This window comes from Parambassis ranga, chromosome 17 (genome assembly GCF_900634625.1).
Source record: "Parambassis ranga chromosome 17, fParRan2.1, whole genome shotgun sequence".
Classification (NCBI taxonomy): Eukaryota; Metazoa; Chordata; class Actinopteri; family Ambassidae; genus Parambassis; species Parambassis ranga.
Genome location: NC_041037.1, coordinates 21,140,780 through 21,163,279, shown reverse-complemented (window position 1 = coordinate 21,163,279; position 22,500 = coordinate 21,140,780). Strand labels below are relative to the sequence as shown.

Here is a 22,500-nt window from a genome sequence, read left to right as displayed (position 1 = left end):
GCCTGCTGCAGGGACAGCGAGGCCGCTCAGGCTGTGGAGGAGGGACCAGTCACACTGGCAAAATATCAGTGGAGGTTTTCTTTAAACAAGCAAAACAAATGAACATTTTCTGTCCCTATTGCTACAACCTGTAAAGGCCCACATCATAAAACACTACAGACACACCTAAAGACAAATAACACCTTATAAGCCCTTTCACCGCTGTGCCATAAATAACACTGACTGTTTATATTTTATCCATCCATCCATCTATATTTTATATTTCTGTAAATAACAGCTGTACTGTTTTTGTTTTACCATGACCAGTTTAACATACTGAGTGCCTGTACATCTGTTCGCTGTTATGAGAGGTCAAAACCTTAACAATAAAGAATTCAAATACTTTGGGAATAATGAGGGAGAATTAAGCTGCATCAATGTAATTAAGTATTTACACTAAAACAATTAACAGTATTAAAGAAGGCCTTCCGTCCCTGTGGCTCACAGTCAGGTGTGTGTCTGTGTGTGTGTGTGTGTGTACAACTCAAGGTCTCTGTGGGAGTTAGACATGACTCAGAAGATACCTACAGGTGATGGTGGGACCACCCTACCTCACCCAAAATCAAGTTGTATGTCCACATTTCAGCCTGATTCGTTGTCTACACTTGTTATAATGGTGTTCGGTGTATTCTTACTGTTGACCGCTGAGCTGCGACCAAGCGACAACATCCGGGGCTCAGACTTGAAGCCCATGCAGAAGTGTCAGACCATGTAGTTCACGCCGCAGCCACTGGGGGCTGGCTCGAGAAGCGAGTGATTTCCCATAGACTCCCATGTTAAAATGTCCACCTTCACAGCAGAAATGAACATGTTTACAGCCTGGTACAAAAAACCATTCTGGTCCCAAATGATAGGTTCTCTTCTAGTGTCAGTTGTACGGGGGATCAATTATTTTACAACTCACTCATTTTAATTATATCTGGACTTAAAATCACGCATAATTATGGGTGTTGCTGCTTAAACTCCGCTCGTGCTGCCCCTCTTTGTGCTGGTGGCTGTGACGACTTTCAAAACAAAATATTTGTTATTTATAAATAAATAAATAAATAAAGTATAATAAAATATTTTGTAACAACATAGTCCAAGCCATGGGACCATATTTGGAACTAGTGGGCAGAGCTGGGAGGGGCAGATACACCTGGCTACGGCCGGCAGTTTCCAGGTCCTCAAAAATGTTCACATCAGTGCAGTCATGTTCATTGATCGTCGTCTTTGGCGGACATGTAGTTCACTTAGTGTCTTCTCTTTTGGCACCGCTCATCTTGGCTTTTTAAAGGTTTAGCTAACCGATGGCTAACTAAAGTTCCTGAGTTGTGGAGTGGTTTTTTTCGGCCGTTTTAGTATTTAAGCTTAAGTTCTTTAATTAACTAAACCAAGTATTTCGTTTTGGCATATTGCTGCCTCTCACAGGTCAGGGTTGCTAATGGTTCGATGTATTCCCATTCATTTCAGAGGAAGAGAACTCCTGTTGCTGTGATAAAATTCAAAACTGCTTTCACAATGTGTGGCTGGTTTTCAGATGGGTTTAACATGCCTCGCAGTGATATTCTGTTAATTCCTGTGTCCAGTAGAGCAGAAATAATTGCTCTCTCTGTTCTTCATATATCCAGCAGTCCAACACATGCTCAACTGTTTGAAATGTATTGCGGACTTTGAAAAGACCGTCTTCATGTTTCCCAATCTTTTGAAGATCCCATGCCAAACCACAATGACCTAATCTGGGTCTGGTCATCATACAGCCTGTCTTCTTCCTTGACCAAGATAACATGGTTTTGTGTTTAATTTGTTTTGAATAGAGAAATAATGCCGCCCCTTCTCCTCAGTCTCCCACTTCTTCTGCCACAGCGTTGTGGAATATTCTTTTATGACCGACCCCCACTCACTCACACCCATACACACTGATACATTAGGCTTCATTCTTAATCGATTCTTAATTGACGAATTGCTTCGTGAATAACAATAACAGTGTTACAATTACAGTGTTTCCAGAAAACAAATCTATGACACTATACTGTAAGTATAACACTTTTTTCACAAACACATAACATATTTTAACATCTCATTTTGTTTTTTTTATTTTTTTATTTTACTTAACCTTTATTTAACCAGGTAAAAACCCATTGAGATCCAGATCTCATTTACAACCTGGCCAAGTGGTCAGCAGCACACGTCAAGAACATTAGAACAACATTTTAAAGTTGGTGAACAAGATAAAGACAGTTATCGAGCAGTGAAAATAAGTGCAGCAATAGAAAGATATCTTAAAAACACAGGCACTGATGAATGGATGCTTATTTTTTTATTTTTTGCCTATTGTGCTTTGGCATACAGCTCACAGTGATGGGTGAGGCGGCTACAGCCAGTCACAAACCTCAAGGCACAGTGGTAGACAGTGTTCAAGGACTGAAGGACTGAACGTTTGGACGACGCAGTCATGTATACAACATCACCATAGTCGATCAGTGGTAAAAAGGTTGCCGATACCAGAAGTCTGCGGGCTCTGAGTGGAAAAACAACATTTGTTCCGAAAATAAAACCCAAGTTTCACCTTCAGTTTGTGGACTAAATATGTGGTTTGAATGACAGCTCTGAGTCAAGTAAGAATCCAAGATATTTATAGCTGGTGTCCAGTTCAGTGTGTTTTCCTTGGAGTGTTGTCATTACCGGCAAGTTGTCCTGTCCTCTACACCTTGGTGAGAATGCCATCACTTTTGTTTTCTCTGCATTTAAAACCAAGTTCAATGATTGCAGATGTAATTGAACAGTGTTAAAAGCAGACTGTAAAAAATCAAAGGCTTGTGCAAGTGAAGCAGAGCAGCAGTAGATGACTGTGTCATCCGCATAAAAGTGATTTGTACAAATGAAGATGTGTTTTTTAATGGCTTTGTTCTGTAAATTTAAAAGTGAGTAACAAAAAATGTTTGTTATATACTGTTATATATCAAAGTTATATACTGTTTTTTGATTTAGAGTAATTCCATGTGTTTTCAGCGGTGATATACTATTTTAAATTTTACAGTCTTTTACTGTCACTGTTTGACATTTTTCAACCGTAATTTATACATATTTTTTAACAGTGTAAATAAGATAAAATAAGGTCAAGTAAACAAGGTTAAGTCAAGTTTTTTAATTTTATTTATAAAACACATTTTAAAAAAACAACTTTCGTTGAAGTGCTGCAGACAGGAGTCAGTCATGTATTAATAACATCAAAGTAAAATAATCAAAGTACAGGAAACAAGATAAAACCTGCATAAAAGTGGTAAGAGCCAAAGTGAACAATATAAATTAACAGTAAGGCTATAAACTGACATGACAGACACACAATGACCAGAACAGAACATGAGTGGTGGTTGTCAGAAAAAAAACAGGTTAAATTCAGAGACTTAGGTCACTTCAGTGTCTTCTGCCTGTCTTCTTTTTCTTCTTTCCTCCTTTCTGTCTTTTGCCTGTCTCCTTTCCACAACTATCCCTACTCTTCGGGTTGCCCAGGCTGCATTGGTCAGCCTCTACACTCTCCTTGTAGTCTTGGCTGTCCTGGTGGTCTACACTCTTCTTGTAGTCCCGGGTGTCCTGGTGGTCTACACTCTCCTTGTAGTCACGGCTGTCCTGGTGGTCTACACTCTCCTTGTAGTCACGGCTGTCCTGGTGGTCTACACTTTCCTGGTAGTCCCAGCTGTCCTGGTATTTTGAACTTTCTTGCTCGGCCTGGCAGACCTGGTAGTACCAGCTTTTCCGGTACTCCTCTTTGTCATGGTAGTACCAGATGTCTGCATTGATTCTTGGAAAGAGGCTGTCCATCTCACTGTCCTCTGAATGTGTGACCTTGGCCTTGCTCTTTTCTGGTGTCTCTGCGACACATTCTTCCTTTGGTGGTGCCTGTGATTTTAACCAAGTTGGCTGAAAGATGTCTACCACCTGTTCGGGGTCCAAAGGTCTGTACTTGGCCTTGCTCTTGGACAGTTGGTTGCAGGGATCCTTGCTCTCAGCAATCAGGTCGCTGTCACGTTGCTTGAGCTCCTCTGGTTCTTTTGCTTCCTGCTCACATTTCAGCTGATCTCTTAAGGAGGACCTGTCCTCTGACAGTTGGCTGATCTTACTGTCTTTTTCCTGGACGGTCTTGGCCTTCTGTAGGTCACTCCTCAGAGTGCAGACCTTGTTGGCCAGCTCCTCACACTTGGAACATTGGTTATGTTCTTCTGCAGCCTTGCTGAGGTTTTCATTTTCTTCTGAGAGCTGTGTCTCTTTTTGCTGCAGAGTCAGAGACTGGTCATCGATGATGTTGCTCTGATGAAACACCTCTGGAACAAGGTCGCTGTTACATTGCTTGAGCTCCTCTTTTGCTTCCTGCTCACGTTTCAGCTGATCTTCTAAGGAGGACCTGTCCTCTGACAGTTGGTTTATTATACTGTCTTTTTCCTGGACGGTCTTGGCCTTCTGTAGGTCACTCCTCAGAGTGCAGACCTCGTTAGCCAGCTCCTCACACTTGGAAGTACACTGGGTATGTTCTTCGGCAGCCTTTCTGAGGTTTTCATTTTCTTCTGAGAGCTGTGTCTCTTTTTGCTGCAGAGTCAGAGACTGGTCATCGATGATGTTGCTCTGATGAAACACCTCTGGAACAAGGTTGCTGTTACGTTGCTTGAGCTTCTCTTTTGCTTCCTGCTCACGTTTCAGCTGATCTTCTAAGGAGGACCTGTCCTCTGACAGTTGGTTTATCATACTGTCTTTTTCCTGGACGGTCTCATTGGCCTTCAGTAGGTCACTCCTCAGAATGCAGACCTCGTTGGCCAGCTCCTCACACTTGGAAGAACACTGGGTATGTTCTTCGGCAGCCTTTCTGAGGTTTTCATTTTCTTTTGTGAGGACGATTCCGTTTTCCGGTCCAGTGATCAAGCCAACTGATTCCACAATAAACTGCTTCAACGTTTGTCCTTTCTTCTCTCGCTTCTCTCGTTCTTGGCGCTCTTTCTTCTCGCGCTTCTCTCTTTCTTGGCGCTCTTTCTTCTCGCGCTTCTCTCGTTCTTGGCACTCTTTTTTCTCGCACTTCTCTCGTTCTTTGCGCTCTTTCTTCTCACGCTTCTCTCTTTCTTTGCGCTCTTTCATCTCGCGCTTCTCTTCTTGTTTTCTGTCTGAAGGCATCAGTTTGGACAAAAACAGCAGTTGTTTAGAGAGTGTTTCCATGCATCCATCCATCTTCTGTTAACCCGCTTGTTCTGCAGTGTAGGATCACGGGGGCCTGGAGCCTTCCAGCTAGTTTTCGGTGAGAGGCGGGGTATACCCTGTGAGAACACGACACACCCTGGATGGGAAACATTGGAAATGCATTAGGAAGGGGACAGAGAGAGCTGCAGTTAGGGGCAGTTGATAAACAGGGAAGTTGTTTAGAGTGTGTTTTTACATTGGAAATGCATTAGGAGGGGGACAAAGAGAGTTGGCAGGGTTGTTACCATGGTGACAGGCTGACACACAAGAAGCATACAAAGCAGCCATATTTGTAGTCTTTAGCAGACTTTAAGCATTGTATCTGTCATATTGATCATCCTTCAGCTGTATACTACTTTTCCACATTCAAATCACACAGCCTGTGCTTCTTATAAGCTTATGGCTTTATTCCAGCCTCAGACCTTTCATATTCGTTGCTAGGTAATTCCTCGGATTCTCCAGCAATTCAGAGCAATCCTTCACATCAGCATTCAAAGCAATGCTTCAGCTGCAGGAATGCATGTTTTTCAGGAAATGCCCTTTTCTAGTTCCAGCCTGTAACCCTTCCCCTTATGTCCATCGCAGATATGGCAAACAACAGATCATCAGACAAATAAAACCATCTACTGTAACTTTAAGTAGACAACAGCTTCCTCCCAGCGCTTTCTTTAAGTTGAGTCTAACATCAATGTAACGTCACCAAGAGCTCCACCGTCTCTACAGTCCCTGGGTTTACACTTCTCTGGTCTGTCTATCACACAGAATGGAGTTCGCCCCAATACGCACAGACACAGACACACACACACACAGCATGTGCTTAAATGTGCACGACTCTCTCTCCCTCTCTCTCTTTGAATAAACGTGATAAAGTTGCACTTATCGCTCACTACTGTTGGTACTCACCACGAATCTGACTGTAAGAAGAAATCTGTTGTTAATATGTTAGCCTCCTCTGCAGCTCTGTTTCTCCTTCTTCCTCTCTGATCCTTCTGTTCTCCGTGTTTAGTCCAGTAATCACGCTTGAGATTATTTTTAGAACGCCTATTGCTTTGCAATTCAGATTGGTTCGTTTCCACAGAACTCCCTAAAATATCCTGCTGTGTCTAACTTTGAAACTGTTCGCCAGCCACCTTTATAAGAGCACCTACCTTTGATCCTACCTTTGCCTTTGATCCTGTCAGCCTGCCACCACGGTAACAGCCCTGCCTGCCTGTATCCATGGCAACCTGAATGGTTTTCAACTGCCCCTAACTGCAGCTCTCTCTGTCCCCCTCCTAATGCGTTTCCAATGTAAAAACACCCTCTAAACAACTGCTGTTTTTGTCCAACCGAAGCCTTCAGACAAAAAATATGGACACAGTCAGAATCACAAGATGTTGCTCCACACACAGTATATGCGATGTGTAGCAAACAGCTCCATAGCGATGAATGTGGCAGATATCATGTGTAATAATCGATAAAGAAGTAGCCGAATACTATACAGCTGAAGGATGATCAATATGACAGATATAATGCTTAAAGTCTGATAAAGACTACAAATATGGCTGCTTTGTATGCTTCTTGTCTGTCAGCCTGTCACCATGGTAACAGCTCTGCCTGCCTATTTAAGCTTAATTAATGTTGGAGAGAGGTGTGTCAGCCTCCTGTTACTCCTCTCAGGGCAGATCCCATGTATTTTAATGGGGGTTGCACCCTCTGAACAACTGCTTGGTGTGTCCAAACCGAAGCACACATTTAAAAACTGTGAGCATCACAAGTGTTTGCTCTACAAATGTCTGCAATTTCATGTTGATCCTGTAAAAGATGTGAAAATGGCGGCGAGTTAGAAAATAGGTTCCAGTCACTTCACCGTTTATATGGTGTGGTGTATATCTGTTAATGAGGAAAAGACCGGCTGGTACTCAGTTTTAAGAGTGACACCGTCAGAAAGCTAAGAAGTTTTCCTTCGAACTGGTGGCAAAATGATCCCTGTGATAAAAGGTGCAGACGTGACAGCAGGACAGAAATGCAGAAACTGGTTTAATGTTTTTCCCTCCTGCACTCTGAGCGATGACATCACCCACTCTGCCTTTGAAGATTCTGCGCAATACACACTAATGTTAAACTCAGAGGAGACCTCAAAACCACAGCTGAACATTTTGATATATGAACGGTTTCTGTAGCTGAAAGTATGCAGGCGCTGAAAACTTTTAAAAGTTGAAGACTCTGAAGAACTCTCTCATAGACTTTAATGTTAAATTTAGATTTTGAAATGCTTAATATTTTAAAATAAAATAAAATATAACTGAAACAAACTAAAGTTGACCCATCATGTCCTCAATAAGCTGAAGATTTTGATTTGAACGGTTTCTATAGCACAAAGTATGCCCAAGTTGAGCCAAAAAGTGTACGCTCTGCAAGCAAACTAACTAGAAAAAGCATTTCCTGAAGAAAATGCAAGTTTGATTGCAGAAGATGAAGCGTTGCTTTGAAAGCTTCTCTGATCGATTGCTTTGAACTCTAAAAATATGAAAAAACACATTAGAATGCACATGAATAGAAGCTGAATGGCAGAACAAGAGCTGAATTACTCTGAACACAGTCTGGCCTGTGACCTAAGACCTGTTTGCGTTGGGAGACCCTGCTGGGGGCTTTACGTCCCCGACAACATGGATCCTCGGACCATTCGGACACTCAAACCTCTCCACCACCAGTCTGAACACAAACTATTCCAACTTCATTGGCAACAGTGTACAAACTAGACTTGAATGCTAGAAAAAATGTTATAGTTTCCCAAAGTAATGTGCACTGTTTGTGCTGATCCAATTTAAAAACTAGAAAAGGAAAAATCCTCAAAGGCTTTGGTTTACAATGAAAGAGATCTGTAATTATGTCTTGAGAATTGACTTCAATAATTAGCTCGTCCACAAATCGCTCACAGATTCACTCTCTTTTGATCAATATGATCTACTTGTTTCAGCTCTGACTTGAAAAAATATAATATATATACATATACATATATATATATATATATATACACTTGTATATAAGTATACTATATATAGGTATAAGACTATTATTGTAAGTATGAGTTTCTCCAGTAGTTGCATTTTAAACCAGGTTTATTAACATTTTTCAAATAAATGCTTAAGCTTCAGCAGCTTTGGGAGGTCATTTAAGGGGCAGTTGAAGAGAAACAGCATTCCTCTCATTAGCACAAATTAATACGAGCCTCCAGTGACAGGCAGTGGAGGAGTTTATCAGTCCAGGCTCTCACTGGATGAATCAAACATGAACATGACTGCAGCACCTGTTAGACTGTGGTGTATCGAGCTGGACCAGGACAGGAGCGGAAAGGAGAGGGCCCACTGGGGAAATCAGACCAGAAGATCGGGTTGTGTGTGGGTGAGGTCTCAGTCAGGGTCTGCCTTTTCTTACGGTCACACCTCTGGTAGCAGAAGTTAAAGGGTGGATGCAGAGCTAACAAAAATCCATTGGATATTTGCACAAAGAGGTCGATGATATAAAAAAGACAACAAAGTGCAAATACAAAGACAAAATGTGAAAAGTTTGAGACCGAGATTGAGATGTTACAAGAGCGGATCGCAGATGCAGAACGCTACAAGCGCAGGTGGTGTCTTCGTCTTTATGGTTTGCCTGAACACGACCAAGTGTGGTTTGGAGGACAACAAGCAAGCTGGGTTAAGATGGACTGAGTGCGGACACGTGTGTGAAAATAGGTCTGAACGTATCCAGTTTAAAGGCGATCTGGATTCAATCCCACTCTAGCTGGACTGACTTTCTCCAGTCTGAACGGGGCCTAAGCTGGTGCTCAGGACTCTGAGCTGCAGACAGGTGAAGTCTTCAGACATCCAAGCACAGCTGTGCACAGCTGGAGACATCCTGTGAGAAACACAAAGGGCTGAATCAGCTTGTTTCAGACTTTAATCACCTCAACAGGAGCAGCTACTGCACACAGCCTGCAGCTGGAGTCCTCAGCACCACAGACAGGCCACATATGAATACAAGGTGTGATCAGACACTCGGTGTAATAATACAGCACATGTGACGCCACCAGGAGCAAGGCAGAGGCCGCCGCTGCAGCCTGTCCAGGTAGGATGAGCCGCTGCAGCCTGTCCAGGTAGGATGAGCCGCTGCAGCCTGTCCAGGTAGGATGAGCCGCTGCAGCCTGTCCAGGTAGGATGAGCCGCTGCAGCCTGTCCAGGTAGGATCAGCCGCTGCAGCCTGTCCAGGTAGGATGAGCTGCTGCAGCCTGTCCAGGTAGGATGAGCCGCTGCAGCCTGTCCAGGTAGGATGAGCCGCTGCAGCCTGTCCAGGTAGGATGAGCCGCTGCAGCCTGTCCAGGTAGGATCAGCCGCTGCAGCCTGTCCAGGTAGGATGAGCCGCTGCAGCCTGTCCAGGTAGGATCAGCCGCTGCAGCCTGTCCAGGTAGGATGAGCCGCTGCAGCCTGTCCAGGTAGGATCAGCCGCTGCAGCCTGTCCAGGTAGGATCAGCCGCTGCAGCCTGTCCAGGTAGGATCAGCCGCTGCAGCCTGTCCAGGTAGGATCAGCCGCTGCAGCCGCTGCAGCCTGTCCAGGTAGGATCAGCCGCTGCAGCCTGTCCAGGTAGGATCAGCCGCTGCAGCCTGTCCAGGTAGGATCAGCCGCTGCAGCCTGTCCAGGTAGGATCAGCTGCTGCTGGGCACATGGAACAGACAACAGCAGTAAAAACCAAAATGAAGCAGAAAATGGACATTTATGAACTTCCACTCCTGCCACTATAGTACACCTGATAACTACACATTTACATTTACTGAGTCATGACTCACCACAACATTTCCCATCTGAGAGGCCAAAGGTCGGAGAGCATCTCTGTGCGATCAGCAGCTCTGCAGACGCCTCTTTCTTCTCCCCTGTCTACCTCCAGCTGCTCTTTCATTTCCATCTTAAAAATGACTGCTCTCCCGTCGGAGGGCTGCTAAGTAATTTAAAAGCTAATGAGAGAAAATTAAAATGACACAGTGTTTCATTGGCAAGACATCCCTCTTTGATAGAGTGGCCCAATTAAAAGTAAGAAAGATAAAGATACCCGAGGGGAGCTGGCTCTTTGTTCGCCTCTGTCAGGTGAATTAAGGTGCGGTTTAGTTTGAATTGGAGAGTGGAACGTCATGCTGCTGTTTAAATTGGATCCAGCAGTCGAATCAAAAGCGGTACTGATCAGTGAAGCTTGAGAGAGAGAGAGAGGCGAAGGTGCACAGTGTTTGGTCCCATTTTACTCAGCACAGCCAAGCAATTAAAAACTAATGGGTTTCAGGGAGATGGACACAGACGGGATTTGGCCTGTGAGACGTGAGACATCACATCCAGATCTGAGGTCCAGAAGGAAAGAGTTCCTGTGAGTGTGGGCTCTCAGGCACAGAGCAGACCGGGCAGAGGAACAGGAAGCAGGAAATGAACCGCAGCAGGAGCCACCAGAGAAGAAGAGGGAGACGAGGAGGTCAAACGCAGCTCTGATCTGCCCCCTTATAGCTGATCTTTTATTATTTATTCATATGTATTTATTTAGTTTGATGTTAACATAATCATTTGTGTTTATTTATTGTGTCTATTTGAACAAATTTGTTGGCTTTGATTTTTAGTTTAGGTTAAAAACTCCCTGTGGAAAAAATAACATTTCTGCTTTAGAATATTTATTTATAATTGAATAAATTAAAATCGGAGTTTTATTTTATGTTTTTTTTTTTTCATTTCAAACGTTCGTGTTCAATTAAGACCGTAGAAGAAGAAACGTATCTGTGACCCCGTGACTTGTGACCTGACGTCACCTGACACGCGAACACAAACACAGTTGCTTCGCGGTACTTTTCCCCGACCGGACAGCATCTAATGCTGCTATAATAAAAAATATAATATAAAGTCACAGTTTGTAGCTTAAACACGCGGAGACATGAAGCGAGCGGCGCTGTCTGAATGTTTTTGTCGGTGCGTCTCGAAGCAGCTGCTCTGAACTACGGAGAGGAAGCCTGATGCTAATGCTACACCTGGTAAGTGAGCTAACGTTAGCAGCTAGCTAACACCAAACAAACAGGAAGTGGGGGTGGGTTCTCCCTGGGCCTCCTCCGGCGTCCTCCCACATTCTAAAGACGTGCTTGTTAGGTTAACTGGTGACTCTGTATGGCTGTGGAGGGGTGTTTGTCTGTATGTTGCCCTGTGATGGACTGGTGACCTGTCCCGGGTGGTCCGAGCTGGGATAGGCTCCAGCCCAGTATGTGTGTATGTACTTTAATTTGAACGGTAGTGTACATGTTGGGAAACCTGATTGTACAGGTCGGGGTTCATGGAGCACTGCTCCTGTGGTGGGCTTTGAGGATCACTGCTGAGTCCAGCTGGCTTCATTTAAACATCTGATGGCTGCTGATGTGTTGTTGCTGGTTGTTTCGCCACATGTCAGAGTGAGGCGGGAGTGTTATGTAGCAGAAATTCACTGATTGAAAGTGAAGGTTAAATTCTGTTCATTTTAAGTATGCACTTACTTCAGACTTTTGTAGCATTAAATTACCATATGGCATGATAAATAACAGTTGCTGGAACATCTTTTTCATGTGGGAAGAGTGTAAACAGATGAGGAGATATTGGAGAGCAAAGCTTTGCCTTGTTAATCACAGTGTAATAAATGTTAGTCATGTTTTTCTTCTTTGCTCGCAGGTTGTGCTCCATTTATTGAAGCGTTGGGTATCTTGGTGAACAGAAACGAGAGCCAGCTGAGGGGTTCTGCTGTGACGCCATGTAGTTGAACATCGTGGTGCTTTTGTGCCATCTGACATTCCAGGGCTTGACATGAAGCTTTTCCAGCCACGTATCCTTGTTAAGTAGTTAAGATCTTTCAGTCGCCTGTTAGAATTTTTTTCATCACATAAAGGCAGACAAAACATATAATAATATAGAAACAAACCGAACCGCTCGGCAACAGTTTGCTGCCCTGGAAACAACTTTTCCATGGACTGCTGTTTGCAGTGTGGAGCCTTATTTGCAGGTGAAATGCCACTTTCAAATGAATATAAAAAGGCTGTTAATGAAACGAACCAAGTGAGTTTAGACCATTTTGACAATGTCATGTGGAGATCGTTTGCCTTTCTCTGTTAAGATAAGATAAGATAAAACTTTATTAATCCTGAAGGAAATTCTTGTGCCAGAGGTATCAAGTTACATTAGATGCAGTTAAGTACAGAGTATAAGTATAAGTGTCACTATAATCCAAATCAGAGTACAGTACGCAGTATGAGCACAATATATGATACATGGATACAAATCTGGAGATGTAAGGTGCTAAGTAAACATAAATAGAGACCACTGGAGGGAATGACAGTGATGCCTGACATGATTATCTAGCTCCTCTCCTACAGAAAGGGGAGGAGTTATACAGTCTGATGGCTACTGGCAGGAAGGACCTCCTGTGGCGTTCTGTGCTGCTCCTCGTAGTCTCAGTCTACGGCTGAATGTGCTCCTGTAGTAGCTCCTGTAGTAGCTCCTGTTGTTGGTGTCACACCCAGAAAAGAAGCAGGAAATACAGACACAAGGTAAGTCACAGGCACATTTATCTGTGTGTGCGTGCATGAATCTTTCCACATCAACATATGCGCCGTGTTGAGAGCAGCTGTTGTGATTCCTCCTAGAAGCTGACGCTGCTGTCTACATGAACTTTATGAAAAGCCACCGCTGCTGCGATGCCATTCCAAGCAGCTGTAAACTGGTCGTCTTTGATACCTCGCTACAAGCAAGGGTGCAGTCTCACAACTGCACTACTGCACATATCAACGATGGTAATGTTTCCTTGTGCCTCCTAAGGTGAAAAAGGCCTTTTTTTGCAATGGTGGCTTGAAGCCTGCGCCTTTGTGGGATAGTAAGAGTCAAAGATTTGTGGGTAAGACGGGAGAGGAATGGTAGAAGTATCTTATAAAACAGTGGGAGTATTTTCTATCACAGGTATGCTGACGATCACAGATTTCATCAACATCCTCCGTTGCTCCTATGGTGAGCATGAAACTACACCGTTTGACACCACAGTGCATGTTTGTTATGTCAACTTTTCCCCTCCAAAGGTTCAAATGTATGATTTGTTGAGCCACAAGATTGAAACATGGCGAGGTGATTCGCTCCAAAGTAAATAAGCAGCAATCAGTGAGCTGTTTTTTTTTCTCATCTCCTTCCTCCGTCTACATGTCTACAGACTCCCCGTCATCGGCCCAACGTCTGGAAATGTCCCGCACATTCTCCCCCACAAAAGAATCTTTAAGTTCTTCCATTTGTTTGTATGCTGCCTCTTTTAATCTGATGTTTCTGTTTGTGCGCCACCTGTGCTCATCAGTTAAAAAATGTGTGGGTGTTTTTTCAGGGTCACAAAGTTCCCAAGCTGGCGCTCATACAGAGGCAAATCCAGGAGCTCGGGAAAAGGAACTTTCCGGAACATTGCCACTGTCCAGCAAACAGCGTCACTTTATGACGCCCTCTCCCTGCACTGCCAGTGGCCAACGAGCAAGGTACACATTTCATAAGTATTTTTCAATAGAGATGTGTTTACTGGCGCTGTTTACAGCAATGTTCTGGGGGTTTTCTCAGGAAAAGTAATGGTGCTCTACTCCAGATTTGATGTTATCGTAAATACTGTAGAGAAATCCAATACCAGAGCTTTTGTTTTGTTTGGAGAGCATAGTGTCGTTTCTTTGGAAGAATCTAGCAGCCCAGAAAACCTACAACAATCTGGACATGACAATGGAGGAGGCCATCCACAGGCGCACATGAAGGAGATCAGTGCTACCCTGATGAAACCTTGGAAACCATCACAGTCTAGTCAGCACTGAGGTGCATCTGATATAATGTGTAAGAATGATAAATTAAGAGCTTTTATTTTTGTCATTATCAGGTCCATCGGCGGGTTCTGGTGGACAGGGCTGATGTAGTGAAGCATCAGCTCCCTGTCTTACCTGCAGATTTCAACCTTTTCAGCATCCAGAGCTGGTTGTGGTTCTGCTTCTGTTGGTCTGCACATTCTGTATATTTATATTTATATTTATAATATTATATAATTAAGTGTAACTATTGTACCGTTCAAAAGTCTGGGGTCACTTCGAAATGTCTTTATTTTTTAAAAATAATGTTTTTTATTCAGTGAAGATAACATTAATCAGACATACAGTCTAGACATTGATAATGTGGTAAATGAGTGTTCTAGTTAGAAAAGGCTGATTTTTAATGGAATATGTACAAAGGTGTACAGAGGCCCTTTCCCAGCAGCCATCACTCCTGTGTTCTAATGGTACATTGTGTTATCTAATTGTGGTAAAAGGCTCATTGATGATTACTCCTGTGAAACGATGTTAGCACAGCTGATCAGAGAAGCTGTAGAACTGGCCTGGTGACCCCAGACTTTTGAACTGTAGTGTATATGTGTGTATATAATCTTGTGTTTTGTGAAATATCTTCCAGGTTCCAGTCTCAAGTCACTGATGGCAAGTCTAAGTCAAGTCTTTGTTTGTGTGACTTAAGTGCGACCCGAGTCCCCATCTCTACCTAACACCACAGTCTTTATTAATTAGGTTCTGCGCTTGAACCACTCATACAGTAAATAAACCAGAACCACCACCTGTTATTATTTATATTGTATCTTATATCTCATTATTTATATTCTTATATCTTATATTAAATATTCAACATTCGGACACTTATAGGCTTTAGATGCTTATAGACTTTAAATGTGCATGTGTGTGAGAGAGAAGAGGGCTTCTTTTGAGGGTTGACTTGAATATTAGAATTTGCTGGATGTTTTTCCTCAGAATTGTTAAATTCTGGAAAAAAAACAGGTAAAAATCTGAGATTTCTTTTGCACAACTTTCAGAAGTTTTAGTGCCTCCTTTTCAATTGTGTGTGTGTGTGAAGGGTTTCTTGTTAGGGTTGACTTAAATCTGAGAATTTACTGTACTGTTTTCCTCAGAATTGTTGAATTCTGGAAAAAAAAGGTAAAAATCTAAGATTTTTTTGCACAGCTGTCAGAAGTTTTAGTTGACTGCGACCCCTTTGCACTATGCGCTTCAGCATTCGCTGACCCCGCTCCGTCAGTTTACGTGGTCTGCCACTTTGTGGAGTTGCTGTTGTTCCCAAACTCTTCCATTTCATTATGATATAGCTGACAGTTGACTGTGGAATATTTAGGAGCAAGGAAATTTCAATTTGTTGCACAGGTGCCATCCTATGACAGTTCCATGGTGGAATTCACTGAGCTACTGAAAACGGCCCATTCTTTCACAAATGTTTGTAAAATCAGTCTGCATGCCTGTTCCTCTTGCTGATGAGGAAGAGGCTGAACCTTCTCTAAGCTTTCTTTTGTAGCCTGCTGCTCAAGTTTTAGCTCCTCTACCAGGGAAGACTTCTCCTCTGTGCTCTGGTTGGCCTGGTCCAGCTGTGCCTCAGCTGCCTCCTCCTGTTCTCTCCTTTCTTTCTGCAGCCTCCTTTTCAGCTCCTCTTCTAAGAAAGACTTCTCCTCTGCCAGTTTTTGGATCAGACCGTCTCTTTCCAGGACAGTCTGGTTGGCCTGGTCCAGGTCGCTTTGCAGTGTAGAAATCACATTTACCAGCTCTGCACATTTGTGAATGCATTGGTCCAGTTGCTGCAAAAGAGCCTTTCTGAAGTCTTTGGTCTCGGTTGCAGAGGTGGCCTGGTCCAACTGTGCCTGAAACTGATGTGTTAATGTTTCAGTCGGTTTCTGCTGGAGTTCCAGAGACTGCTGCAGACAGATGATGTCTGCTTCCCTCTCTGACAGCTTGTTCTGCAGGTCTTCTCTGTCCTTTTGAAGTTTCTGTGTTTCCTCCCGTCCTCTTTTGCCTGCCTCAGCTACCTCCTCCTGTTCTCTCCTTTCTTTCTGCAGCCTCTTTTTCAGCTCCTCCTCTAAGAAAGTCTTCTCCTCTGCCAGTTTTTGACCATCTCTACCCAGGACAGTCTGGTTGGCCCGGTCCAGGTCAGCTTGCAGAATGAATACTGTATCTGCCAACTCCTCACATTTGTCAGTGCGTTGGGTCAGTTCTTCCAAAACCTCCTTTCTGGCGTCTTTAGCTGCAGCAATGACCTTGTCCAGCTGCTCTTCTAAGAAAAACTTCTCCTCTGCCAGTTTTTGGATCAGACTGTCTCTATCCAGGACAGTTTGGTTGGCCTGGTCCAGGTCATCTCGCAGAGTGCATACTGTATCTGCCAACTCCACACATTTTTTAGTGCGTTGGTCCAGTTCAGTTTTGCTGACGGCTTCAGTTTCAGCGATGGCCCTGTCCAGCTGCTCTTCTAAGGAGGACTTCTCCTCCACCAGTTTTTGGATCAGACCATCTTTATCCAGGACAGCCTGAAACTCTTGTGTTAATGTTTCAGTCTGTTTCTCCTGCAGCTCAAGAAAATGCTGCAGACAGATGATGTCTGCTTCGTTCTTCTCCAGGTCCAGTCTAATCGGACCTGTGAGCTGCCTCAGCTGTTCCCTGAGTGCTTTGTTTTCAGCATTCAGTTTTTCAACCAGGCTCCTCTGTTCCGTCAGTTCTGTGTGGATCTGACTGTTGGTGGTTCTGAGGAGTTTCAGCTCTTGTTGCAGCCTGTCTTCCAAGGCCATCTTCTCCTCTGCCAGACTGGTCAGCAGGTTTGTTTCCTGGACAGTGTGGTTCGCAGTTTCTAGCAGGCTTTGCATGGAGGAAAGTTCAGAGGCCAGCTCCTCATGTCTGGAAGGACTTTTTGCTGCCTCCTCACGTTCTTTCTGCAGCTTCTTTTCTGCCTTTTTTTGCTCCTTCTTGGACATCTGAGGCTCGCTGAGTTTTTCTTCCAGGAGCCTCGTCTCCTCTCCGACGTCATTAAGGGGCTGCTGCATGCTCTCAAGGCTTTTGTCTTCGGCTGTGAGCACCTCTTCCAGGCTCAGCAGTTGCATTTTCATCACCTCTGCGATCTCCTCCAGTTCGTAGTGGAGAGCCTCTTTTTCACTGGTCAGAGTCAAATCATCACACTTACTCTCCAAGTCCACAAACCGCTTCATAGAAGAAGATTTGTAGGCCTGCAGCTCTTCCACAGTGTCTCTGAGGTGCTGATTTTCATCTCTGGCCTCTTTAAGCTGCATATCCAGAGACTGTTGAAGGGAAATCATGTCCGCTTCCTTCTCTGCCAATGCACGCTCCCATTGTTTCTGCTTAATGGCCATCTCCTGTTTCAGAATGGCCAGATCCTCCTTTGAGGAGGTTAGTGCAGCAGGTGAAGAACTGTTCCTGTCTGCTCCTGACTGCTGCTCCTGGGCCATCTCCTGGTTCAGAGAAGCCAGGTCAGCAAGCAGCTTAGCGTTTTCCTGCTGTGCACATAGCAGAGCAGCCCTCTGGCTCTGCAGAATCTTGCAAGTTGTCAGATTGTTCGTCGTCATTCGTTCCCCTGTTAGTGTAACAGGTGAAGAAATGTTGCTGTGATCGATGCTGGACACTGGAGTCACTGTGCTCCCGAACATATCTTTAGTAATAATCCTGAATGCTTGTACTGAACTAAGCTCGCAGCTATAACCTTTATAGACTTTTGATGACATCATAAAGAGCCTTTCATAAGAAGTCAGTGAAGAGCCTATGATGTCATAATTTTAGCCACGCCCCCTTATACCACGTACATACGCAGCTGTTGGAGCCTTTGATGTTATTTTCATAAGCTAGCGCGTTCGTGTTAGCCTCATAGCTTCGGCTAGCAAAGCGGAGGAGTAACGTTATTTATGACGTGAGGCGAAGTGATTAAAGCAACATATTTATTGAACAGGAGAATATTTATAAGTGTATGTGTTGATTGTGGTGATCGAACGTCAAACTTTTCTTTTTTTCCTGTTGTGGTGTACGCTGTCTCCATGGTAACGTCACCCTAGCTAGCTAGCTACCTGTCGACATGGTTGCGCCGTTTGTGTGCAAACAATACTATTTCATTACCTGTCCACAGCATCCCAAGGCTAATTGTACTGACACACATTCACACCCTGTGCTGAAGTCTATATGCTTGTATGCACTACGCTGCACTTTATAACATCCTGCTGGACTTGACCATGTCATTATACTGCAGTAGCTTTGTTTTGAGTATTATTGTCTTTTTGTATAGATTGCCTTTTCTCAGCTGTCGGACCAAATCCCGTTGTTCTATGACAATAAAGTGTCTTGATTCTTTCTGATGTCTCAACAGCGGTTACACAGGCTGTAAAAAAGGTGTTTGGATGCCTTGGTGAAACTTCTATCAAAACAGTTTTGTAATGATTAATTTGACACTCCTCAATTATAGCCAGGACACAAATCACAAAACGCAGCCACATAGCCTTTTAAGAAAGAAGATGACAATGAAGTATTTGTCATTGTTGTTGCTAACCTGCTCTCTCTCTCTCTCTCTATCTCTCTACAGGCCAACTTCACCCATAGTCTGATTTGAGTCACCCAACTGCCTCTTGCCACCTGCAAAGACATCCTGAAGACATCCAGGCTGTGCTGAGAGAGATGAGCGCTTCCTGGTGGAGATGAGGTACATGAAGGAAGAGCGTGAAGGTCCAGTAGTACAAATCTGTAAAGCTCTGAAGCATCGAGATGTTGTCCACAGAGAAAATGTCTTGCACCCTGGTTGCTTAGGGGGCCTGTGCATTTGAATAGTCTGCATATAGTAAGAAACAATGTAAGGGAACACTAAGGCGAGAGAGAGGGTGTTTTGATTCTTCTGAATCTCATTTTGAAATGAAACTAAATAAATAAGCACACAGAAGTAACAGCTGCTCTTGTTCTCAGTTGTTAGTCACAAGTCACAATTCCAGTCTGAAGAAGTAAAATGACGTGCTATTAATTAGAGGTTGTGTGTGTTTTATTAACATTGACACGAAGATTCAACAGTTTGCGACCCAGCTGTGTTATGAAGTGAATTTTAACATGCTCGTTAATAACTTTGGAGCTCTGGATTGATTGCTTATCGGAGTTTGAGCAGATGTCTTCGCTGGTAGAAAATGCTTTTGATTGCGAGTGTGAGTGGAGAACAGGGCTGTTAGCAGAGTGTGTGTATGTGAGAGAGAGAGAACATGTACAGTAGGAGACACAAGAATTGCAGTTTAATGCAAACAGTTTTTGAAGTAAACTAAATGAACATTTCTTAATGATTATATGATCAACACATAACAGATTCTTTTGCAATCTGTCAGAATTTGGCACTTCAGTTAGTATTTTGTATGTCGGCCTTTGGCCTTTGCAGCCACTAGTAATCTGTTCTTGTAGCTTGACACCAGCTGCTGACACCTCTGCACAGGTTCTTTGGCCCCTTCTTACTGGCGGATGTCTTCAGTTCAGTCAGACTGGAAGGCTTTCTTAAAGCAGCTGCAACTTTCAGCTCTGCCCATAACATCTTAATGGGGTGGAGGTCTGGGGACTGGGGTGGAGGTCTGGGGACTGGGGTGGAGGTCTGGGGACTGGGGTGGAGGTCTGGGGACTGGGATGGCCACTGCAGACATGTATTTTTCTTCAGTCAGTTGTTGGTCTGGCCGTGTCCTTTGGATCGCTGTCATGCTGGAAGTAGAAACGTCGACCCTGTAGCGTCCTTGCTGATGGGAGCATGTGATCACAGAGTATTTCCTGATACATGGCGGCATTCATCTTTCCTTCTATGATATGATGACTGCCTGTGCCTGCACTGCTGCAGCATCCCCAAACCATGACGGAGCCATCACTGTGCTTTTCCTGGCTGTCTCCACACACAGCGAGGGGTTTTATTTTGGAACAGCTCTATCTTCGTCTCGTCTGACCACAGTACTTTAGAGAAGAAGCTGTCAGACTCGCTCACAGACCTCTTAGCATCCTCCAGTCGCGTCTTCTTGTGGACAGCTTTCAGGTGGGGTGGGTCGACATCCTCTGTACCCGTTTCAGAGTGTTCTCTGTACAGTTGTTCCTGGCTGTAAGTCCAATTTTTCTTGGACGTCCAAATCTAGGCTGGTTTTCAACTGTGGCAGTCAAAAGAACTTCTTTATAACTCCTCTCACTGTTGACTTGATTTGAAACTTTTCTGTCTTTAGTCTTGAAAAGGTCCCAGAATTTAATGAGTGCCAAAACTTTTGTCATCAACCAATGATGCTTTTTGTAAAATTGTAAAATTTTTGATCACATAATTGGTTTGAAATGTTCATTTAGTCAGCTTCAATACAAAAATGCATTAAACCAATGCTTCATGCAAAACATGTCAAACTGACAGGGCTGCCAATACCTTTGTCTCCTACTGTTCCAGATATTGATCAGAACAAGGGACATTGATAGATTGTGGATCAATCTTGCCAGACCACAATACTTTTTCTAGCAGGTGACAAAGTGAACAACAGGCTTGATAAAATGTGGATAGATCAGTAATATTTTCACTGAAATATGGACGGATGCTTGTGTTATTCATAAGCTGTGGTGTAAACAGTGTTTGCTTGGCAGGAAACGTCAGGCAGAAACTGCAGAGCAGCAGGATTTAACATATCCTCTGACGTGCAGCTTCATTTGTACGCTGCACCTCGTCTTTATGGATATGTGAGAACCGCTGCTTTACATTTTCATTTTTTTTCTCCCCACCATCAGTTATGGCGCCCTACTTATAAGGACAAATAAAGGACATGTTGAATAATAGCTGGCTCTTACTGGTGCGTGATAGCGTTTGGTGAGACTCGGTTTGGAGAAGGATTTCAGTAATTCTCCTTTCCTGGGAATCAGCAGAAAAAAAAGGAGCCACCGCGGAGACGCAGCAGACAAGAGCAGGGTAAAAATAGACTGAATAGCAATGAGGCAACTTTCCTTTCGCCTGGAGCCGTGCGTGAGTCAAAGTGGGGGTTGCTTCTCCTCATAAGGACCTCTTGCAGCTCCTCAAGGTTTAGGAAGGAATAATTTTACCCGATCTAATCCGAGTCCAGCAAGCTCTGACAGGCCCTGGCACTGCTTCCCTTGGATAAGAAAAAGTGGGACAAGATCCCCGCACACAGCGGGGGATGAGGGAGGGCCTGCCGTGCACATTTCCTTCCATAATATTCTCTCTATTTTTTGGGCATTTTGATGACACACAAATTAATCTGAATTAATCTAGGCTTTAACCAGTGAACCCCCCACTGGCAAGACAGGAGTGCAGAGATGTGTGGCTGGTGATTGTGGAACATCTCTGGGGAGTTCTGCCCTTGTGATTAATTTGAGAGTTTACTGTTTTTGATTATGATAACATGCGAGAGCCTGCGAGCCCCGGATTAGATTCACTCTCAGGTCTTTATCGCAGAGAATAGTGTTTACATTTTCAGTGAGTGAGTGGATGCTCTTGCTTGAAGGATTTACACCAACGGCGACGGCACACTAAACCTCGAATTAAGACATCAGAGGCAGCTCAACACACAGCGCCTGAAAACAAATGTAAATACGTGGCTGCAAAATGAGAACTTAACAAGGCGGGCTCAGTATTATGTTTGCATTCCACACACGTCTGTGAATTGTTGAGGTGGTTATGACCACTCACCTCATTTAACACCCTGCTGGCTGTGCAATATTCTGTCCACCCAGCCTGTCCACTAGAGGGTGCTGTCACAAAATATAATTGGCAACATCCTGTTGTGGTTGCACTGCATGCTAGCACGCTATCTGCTCAGACCAGCATGTTTGGGCCGTTAGCATTATTTACAACATGGTGTAAGAACAGATATGTAGTTATGGCGTTCCCATATTGGGAAACAGTTTGAAATGGAAGCTAGCCTCCCCACACTGTGCAGCAAGTGTTGTTCTTATGATGATGATCTTTGATGGGAGACATTTGATTACTGTCACTGAGCTGCTGGAGGCTTTTGTTGACAATAACAACTAGTACCTAATGTCATTTATAAGTTATGATGAGCTGTTAGGGCAGCAGTGGCTCAGTGGTAGAGCAGGGTTGTCCAATAATTGGAAGGTTGGCGGCTCAATCTAGCCCTAGTCATTGTTGTGTGTCCTTGGGCAAGGCACTTTACCCACATTGCCTCCAGTGCACTCACTGGTGTATGAATGTGTATGAATGAATCGGTGGTGGTCGGCGAGGCCGTAGGCAGCCACGTCTCCATCAGTCTCCCCCTGGGGAGCTGTGGCTACACCTACCACTGCCACTCTGTGTGAATGTGGTGTGAACGAATAATGCATCTGTAAAGCCCCTCTGAGCGTCTCTGCTTTATAAGTTCGATGTATTATTATTGTTATAATAGGAAGACGGCCAATAGGAAAATTCAGTTGCAGTTACCCG

The 22,500-nt window shown here is 43.9% G+C and overlaps 1 pseudogene; it reads left to right on the top strand.

Moving 5' to 3' along the window:
• The first annotated feature begins 12,889 nt into the window (after window positions 1–12,889).
• Window positions 12,890–14,068, top strand: LOC114449758 (5'-AMP-activated protein kinase subunit gamma-1-like; annotated as a pseudogene).
• Window positions 14,069–22,500: the final 8,432 nt, after the last annotated feature.